General features: G+C 44.7%; 1 long non-coding RNA gene across 1 annotated transcript; it reads right to left on the bottom strand.

The window, feature by feature from the left end:
- Nucleotides 1-2,429: 2,429 nt before the first annotated feature.
- LOC108447290 lies at nt 2,430-7,473 on the bottom strand. Its single transcript, XR_001862763.1, has 3 exons — nt 7,163-7,473; nt 2,943-3,010; nt 2,430-2,608 (listed from the first exon to the last, which is right to left on the bottom strand). It is a non-coding gene; the product is annotated as an uncharacterized LOC108447290 (long non-coding RNA).
- Nucleotides 7,474-8,263: the final 790 nt, after the last annotated feature.

Here is an 8,263-nt window from a genome sequence, read left to right as displayed (position 1 = left end):
GTTTCACCTGAACCACAGCCAGGCAGTGCTGCAAGCTGGGACAGTCAGAGCCAAGACAGAGATGTGGATGGGCTCACAACTGAGCTCAGAATCCAGCTCTGACTAGGAAAGCCAAGATTATAGAGCACTTATATTTAACTTTTCTACACTGGTCTGACTCTTGTTAGCACCAGAGGCCCTGCTAACAAGCATCTTGTCTTCAGAAGACATCATTCCACTGCTCCACTTTCTGAAGGCAAAGCTGAATGGGAGGTTTCCCTTGGGAAAGAGAAGATAATTTGCAAAAAGATAAACAGACACATTCCACTAGAAGGAGACAGCAGACCTCCATCACCAGTACCTGATACTCTCCCTTCCTGTTTTTCTCACGTTCTGTGCATTTTCCCTTTCGTCCAGCAATATAGCTCAGAGAAGAATATCACATGGACTCTCTGAGTTTATAACTGTTTGTTAGATGATTGGATAAAATAAGGCAAAGCTTGACCAAACATAGAGATGGACAATCCCAGAGAATGGTCCTATCCCAAATCACCTCCATATCACCAGGAGCAGTGGAATCCCTTCCCAGCCTGCTCAACAGATCAGCTGGTACTCAGTTCATCAGTCTAGGGCAGGCACACCTGCAGCAAGGAAAGCAGGTTCCCAGAGGATGCAACTACATCCTCACCTCTTACAGGAGCACAGTTTGTTTCCCTTGCTTTCCTCACCATCTGAAACACAGTCCACAGCAGTGTTAGTTTCTCTGACTGGTTGTAAAAGGTCAGCAGAGGTCAGTCTATGGGTGAAGGAGCTGAGGAGTCCTCTGGTTCCTGGATACTCATCTCATCTATTTAAATGTCCTTTTTTTTTGCAAACTGGAGACCATGACTGAGGAAGTATCTGCCCCAGCCATCGCTTCCCTTCATCAGAAGCCAGGAGAAGATTCCTCCTTTGAATTAGTTACAGCAGTACTGAGACTAGTTTTGTGTCCATGACCACCTAGAGTTCCTTCAGCCCCTTCCACTCTGGAATTGCTCTGCCCAAAACATTCAAAATCAAGATGCTCTTTGCATCCTCCAAAACACTAAGATATCTGTGGTCTGAGCTGAGCAGACTTACCTGCTTTCAGACTCTATGCTTGATATTTTACAGCAGGAGGTTTTGACTCAAAAAAAAGATAGCTTTGATCAGTGCAACCTCTAGCTAGAGCTAAGAAAGCATGACCCTGAGCTGACTTTCTTCTACCAAATACCACATTCTGCTTCAAAGCAGAAAGAGTCCTGAAGATGTCAGAATTTTTTTAATCCATCATTTTGCCTCACCTTGTTCTAGGAAACAGGCAGCTCATCCGAGCTGCAACTTTGCAAGTACATCAAGCCTGGGCCAGGCAGGCACAAAGGACACCGTTGCTTGAGTGAATAATATATTCCCAAAGGTCAACCCCATCTTTTAAATGGAAATATCAAGGAAATACCTGTGCCCCTTTCTGCAGTCAGACCAGTGTAGCTCTTTCACGGAAAGAAACCAAACTGCTGCCCAGTTCATTACGCTGTGCAGAGCCACAACCAAAGGCTTTCCCAGCTGGCAGTCCACATCCATGCAGGTGATGTGCAGCCACTGTAACTGCTCTCTCATGCTTGTTTTCCATGCCTTTTCAGAAGCGAGCAGCATCTAACATATCTCAAAGACCAGGTCCTCTGATTTATAAAGAGTGCCTGTCCAGTGCCACTGTTCTTTAATTTAAACAGCCATTTTGTGTCTGATCACAACAAATGGATCAATATTTTTGAGGTGCTGCTGAGTAACAGCAAAAAAACCCCAAACAATTTGAAATACAGACAGATCACTTTTCTCAGGAAAGCAGAGAGTTTCCTGAAGTTTATTTAATTCAGCAGTTTTGGAGCAGTATTCCTGGTCATACCCATGGTGGGTACATGTGCACACAAGAGCATTCTCTGTTTTGTTTCTGACTTTGGTTATGTCAGGGTTAATCCAAGTTTGTCCATTTCTGGCCAGGAGGGGCTTTAAACTGATGCTGTGATAACAAGAGTTTCCTCTGAGAACTTTGTCATCATGTAAGCAGTACACAGCAAAAGAAACCACTTCAACTTTCTGCAGTATGCATCTGTCACCCCTTCTTGTGACACCCCGGTTTTGAGCACGAGCCAAGCCCTCATCATGGATGTAATTGACTCTGCAGTCCATTGAGATGGACATATACTTGCTTTTGTTACTGCTATCTGCAGGTTAACCACAGCTGACCCTTAACATTTTCCCCTGTGCACAAAGGACTTTCAGCTTCCGCGGTCTGAAACTGTGACACAAAGGTTTGCTGTGAAACAGAAACTGAGCCAGTCACAAGGCTCTCAGTGCCCAAGAGAGCACATCACTCATTCTCCTTACTCTCCCACTGCAGTGGCTTATAATTAGCACAGTCCAAGTAATAAAGCAGTGTCAGATTGCCAGCAGGCTTCTGGAAACTATTTATGGGCCAGACCACACAACTAACTGCCCTTCCTTCACTCAGTCTGATGTTAAACTCACTTACCCCACGTCATTTGTCATTTCAGCAGACCAACACAAAAGTCATGCGTTTGGCATCTTAGCAGGATGTTAGAAAGCGAGGGAGCTGGAAAGAAATAGAACCCTTTTTACTAGGTGTCCAGGAGTCACAACAGCAAGAGCCGTCACCCAAGATGTCATGGGAGGGAGGGCTGACGACCCTCTGTAGTTCCCTCTCACAATCTGGTATAATACTTCCTTCAGGATGGTCATTTTACCCATGGAATGTCTTCCCCAGTCATCCTAGGAAATGGCCATCACTCAAGCCTGACCCACAGGCAAGGGAACAGACTCCAGGGCAACACCCTGGCATGGGGAGGAACTGACCCCTTGCCCAGTTTATGTCTTTCCTTTATGTCTTTTATGTTTAGACAGCAGCTGAACAGAATGGTTGAAAATACCTGATGGCATTTTGTGGTGCCTCTGATCTTCTTACGTCCCTCTTTACTTGCTTGCCAGGTGGGAGACACTATAAGGAGAGGCAAGGGAAAGTAACTTAAGTGCTGAGCTCCCACACTAAAATGGGCCATGCCCATAACTCAGGGAATCAACTTCCCAACCCCTCATGTCTAAGGCACACCCCATGGCCTATTTATTTGCTCCTCACACCTTCCCATTCTGACTGAAAGCTTGAGTTGCCACCTGGAAAAGACTTTCTGAGAAAAGACCTTCTGGGCCACTGGGAAGCACCTGGGGACAGTGAAGCTCCAGATGGCATTGTTCATGAAATTGTCCTGGCTGAGACCCTGATATTCCGTTCCTCTTCCTGACACAGAATTGACATACATGCAGTGTTGAACCATCATGGACCACCAGCCTCACCTGATACATGCAGAGAGATCCATGTCCCTGCTCATCCCTTGAGGGATGCAGAAAATTGCACCTTGTAAGAAAATTGCATTCCCTTGCTTTGGAAATGCTCCTTAATCCTGTTTGCTTTGTGTGAAAACTCCTTACCAAAGAAAAGGCCTAAAATGAATTAACTAAAAGAAATCAAAGGCTCTAATGTCTAATATCTCAGGTACCCATAATGCAGGCTGGCATGTGTACTTAATGGTTTTCAAAAGTATCAGAAAAGGAAAAGCCACAGGGCTGATATCATTAAAGACAATAAATCCATCCTAGGAAAGACAACAAATTTAATCTGGTTCTAACATTTCTGATTAGCTTTCCTCCTTATGAACACTTTGATTATTTGAACCCTGCCCTTTTACTTACTGATTATTTAATGCCATTAATACTCATTTCAACTTTGCCATGGAGAGCAACTTTTCATTTGCTTTTACAAGCAGAAAGATGATGTCTGCTCTAATCAAAAGATGCACTCCAGGCATGTGAAATACGGTACCACAATGTGTATTACAAGGATCAGTGATAAATTACATGAACTCCTTATTCCCAGGAGGGATTTATTACTGAGGTAAAAGGAACAAATGGTTATAGCAAGAGATGGTTTGTTTTCTCTTGCTGATTAATGCAAAAGGTCTGTTCCGGCACTCACTTAAATGAAAGTGTTAAGGAAAATACAGTGTCACATGAATTCATATAGAGAAAAGCTGTGCTGCATATAGAAGGGATGCTAACAATGCTGTTTCAATCATTTGGTTCAGTTAGTTGCTTCCACCAAAAAAAAAAAAAAAAGTTGGATTGTTAAATGTGGAGAGAAATCGAAGGAACAATATAAAAAAAAGCCACAAAGAAAAAAAAAGTATACATTTAAAAAGCAAAGGAAAAAAGAATGGATTAAAAGTTACTCTAACAAACTTCTACTTCATCATGACATTTTTCACTTCCTTGTCTCATCTTTAAGAGCTTTTCATTATCATTCCAATCAAGTTGCAAGCGAAGAGCAAAGATTCACCATAACCTGACAAATCACTGCCTGATTTCCTCCCCTTGTCATTGTTGTTCTCAGCAGGGCTTGAACAAGAGCATTGATGCCTTTGGTTAAGACCTCTACAGCCTTTATTCCCACCACGGATCCCCAGAAGAAATCCAACCTCTCCCTCAGCTGCCTTGCAGATGTAGGCAGTGCTTCAGGGCAGTACTGGTTGTTGGATGCATCTGCCTGAAGTGCAGCAGACAGGTCAGCTAACACATCATGCACAAATACAGCAGGCTTTTAACATCTTGAAGAGATCACACCTACTTGTAACTTTGACTGGGGAACATCAAAAATCCATTTTTATTAGGCTCAATAGGAGAACTGTCACATGTGGCAGGGAAAATCAGCATATGACTTCTGTTCCATCTCTCCTTGAGCCTTCGTATACCTTTCTGAGCCAGCCTGTATTTTTGCAGTGTACCTCATCATTTTCTAAATACTGGACTGGACATTCACCTAGGAAGCCATTCCTGGCTCCCTGCCATCATTTTGCAGTAATGAACTCTTGCATAGGAAGTTGCCTCAGCCTCAGGCTGAGGTCTCTCCTGGAGTAAATTCTGCCTGTCTCTTAGATGACATCAATCATTCATAGCCTTGTCCTGCTCCGAGCATCTGCTTCCCATTCTCTTCCTTAGTTTCCTCCTGATTAATTGATGAAATTGTTAAGTGCGGTTGCCTCGGAAACTGTCATTTCCTTAAGCATTTTTGGCCCCCTTTATGGTAGAAAGCAGGAAATCTTCACAGGAACCCTGAAGGGACAGAAAGGTTGAATAGGACCCACCCTTCACCAGGACAACACTACGACACCAAAATAAATCCTGGCTGTTCCCAGGCTGCCATGGTGTCTAAGGGCAGAGAACACAAGGAGGGGAAGAACCATGTGCTTTTCCTGTCATACCCAACATCTAAGTGACAAATACACCATTCTCCAGGCAGTTTTCCCTCAGACATCATCTACAACAGCTCTCAAACTCCTACCCTTGGCATCATATGGGCAGCATGAATGCTGGTGTAAGTGGGCAACATTGCACTACTACTGCCTGCCCTCTTCCATTTCCACTGGTCAGTCCTGAACTCCCTGAACTCCTCAATGCTCTGGGGCAGCCTGCATGTGACCAGCACCTGAAACAGGAAAGGCACCACCAGGAGAGATGCAGATGATGTGAGCACAACAGCATGGCAACTTCTCTGGGAGCCCATGGCAATGCTTCCTCTTCCAAACAAACCCTAGCGCCAGCACAGTGATGGTTTGCAAAGAGGAGCTGGGAGCTGAGACAAGGGTGATATTAAAGGCCATCTTCACCTGCAAAGCTAGGAAAGAGGCCCTGGAGAGCCTGAGCCTCAGGTCTGTAGTGTTTTTCTCACTCTCCAACACTCACGCATCATGCTTACTGCAAGGTCCAGGCTGCACCAAGAGGAGTCTGCAGTATGAGTCAAATTCTGCTTCCCGGGCTTGCCAGGGGACCCATCCCATCCGACCTTTGCAAAGGCACCAGGCATACCTACCCAGTGCTGAAGAATGAGCACAGAGTTTACAGACCTGGTGAGATAACAGACAACATGGGGACTCTATCATCAAACTTGGTTTGTGAGCAAGGCTCATTACAAGAGAGCAGTTGAGACAAAACGCGAAGACAACTGTCTCGTGGCAGAACTTCGTAACTCGGGAGAAGCCTGGTGAACCACAGTACTTCCTCTGGATGCATTCTGGCTTCACTCCTGCATGAGACAATGCACCACCAATGTCGGGAAGACCCTAGAGCAGATGCAAGCTGGGGACCCTCTCCCCTTTAGCACAAAAGGGAGGAGCTTTCACTCTCTTCATCTCACTGCTACAATTGAAAGCTATTAGAGCCAGTGCTTTTCTGCCATCCTTCTTTTTCAGAAGTGTTTGTTGATCACTGACAGGGCTCATGATATGTTGTTTTATTAGGCTGACTCTCTCTGCTTTTATCTGCCTGAAGGAAAGAGCAAACAGCATTCTGGCAGAATAGAGATGCTTATGGTCCCATTAGCTTTCACTCACAGCAGCAGAATAATCATTAAATATGGGGCTTACTTTCTACTTGACATTAAAAAGTAAGCGCTACAACCACCAGAGGATGATGAGAGATGATACAAGATAGCAAAATCATTGAATTTTGGTATTAGTCAGCAAATCACAGAATGGGTCAGGTTGGAAAGGACCACAGTGGGTCATCTGGTCCAACCTCCCTGCTCAAACAGGGCCATCCCAGAGCACATGGCACAGGATTGTGTCCAGACAGTTCTCCAATGAGGGAGACTCCACAACCTCTCTGGGCAATGTTCCACCTGCACAGGAAAGAAGTTCTTCCTCATGTTCCAGTGGAAATTCCTGTGCATCACTTTCTGCCCGCTGCTTCTTGTCCTGTGGCTCAGCACCACTGACAAGAGCCTGGCTCCATCCTCTCAGATGTCCCTCAACAACTGTTCTTTCCCAAGCAGGCACACAAAGTGCTGCATGCACTGGTCCAACCATGGGAGACCTCTAGATGAGTCTCAGAAGGCACAAGCACTGATAAGGTCATGGCTGTGCATGGGAGGTAGCTTGTACCAGGGCCAAAATCAACTATTACAACTCTCAGGAGCAGCTCAAAATCAGTGGAGAGGGGCCTTATTCCCCTTTCAAGGGAAGTCAAATTAAGTAGCCTGGTGTATGCAGAGGGAGTCCTGGCACGAGAACCAGGAGTTCAAATTTCTAGTTTTGCCACTCACCTTGGTAGTCTTGGTCTCTTCTTGCAGTCTCTTCTCTGGCTCAATCTTTGGGCAGGGACTGCATCCCACTCAGCATATTTACTCCCCATGGCACTCTGAACACCGAGACACTGAACCTACTGTAAACTGAAAACAAATAGGAAAATACATGCCAGAGATCCCCTAATGCCCAGCAGCAGTTAAGTGCCCAGCCTAGGGGACAGAGGCTTGCTGAAGGGAAGAACCTGCCTAGTATAGAGGAACAAATCCATGAGAATGCTTTAATGAGGATTTCAGTAGATACAAATTGTTTCCTGGGCAATGCCTAATGACAGCTAATAGGGACCCCTGAAACAACTCACAGCACCTTCTTATTTCCTGTGGCCTGTAATCACAGTGTCCAGCTGTTATTTTCATCCTTCTAAGTAATACAATGGACAATTGCATTCACATTTCCACTTTCTTGCCAGAGATGTCACCAGTCCAGGGTTTTTTCCTATTAACATAGAAAAGCAAGATTTCTTCCCCCCTCATTGCTTCAGTTCTCAACTAGCGTAAAGAGGCAGAATCTAGTGAAAAGTTTATTAGCTAACCTCTCTAGAGAATCAACTTAGCCTAGTTATGCATGATAAAGCTTTACTTCTTTTATTTTTCCTTAAATTAAAAAAAAAGATAGGAAAGTGAGTTGTTTTAAATTTATGAGCTGATGCGACAGTGAGTAATGGTGAATCACTGTTTAATATTTTAGTCAACCATCTGCAAGGTGAGCTGTACTCCCTTTCACATTGCTAGAGCTAAGAAGTCACCTCAAATTTCATTAATAGAATCAGTCTTGCATCAACCCCAAAAAGCTGAATTCAGCACCAAAACCAATCATTGTCCACCCAGAGACCTCGAACACACAGCCTTAGAACACAGGAGAAAACAAGCACAACTATAAGCCGAAGTGGGAGGGTGAATAACACACTGAATAAAAGAATGTGCAAGGATGAAGCTTTTTTGTGAGCTCTCAGTGATTCTGCAGGCAGAGTTGGAGGGAAGAGCACCTTTCTGGCTGTGCATGGAGGACAGTGATTATCACTGTCTGTGTGCTGGCTTGCGATTTCTTGTCTTCTTGTACGT

This window comes from Corvus brachyrhynchos, unplaced genomic scaffold, assembly GCF_000691975.1.
Source record: "Corvus brachyrhynchos isolate BGI_N302 unplaced genomic scaffold, ASM69197v1 scaffold175, whole genome shotgun sequence".
Lineage (NCBI taxonomy): Eukaryota > Metazoa > Chordata > Aves > Passeriformes > Corvidae > Corvus > Corvus brachyrhynchos.
This window is presented reverse-complemented; position numbering and strand designations above follow the sequence as displayed.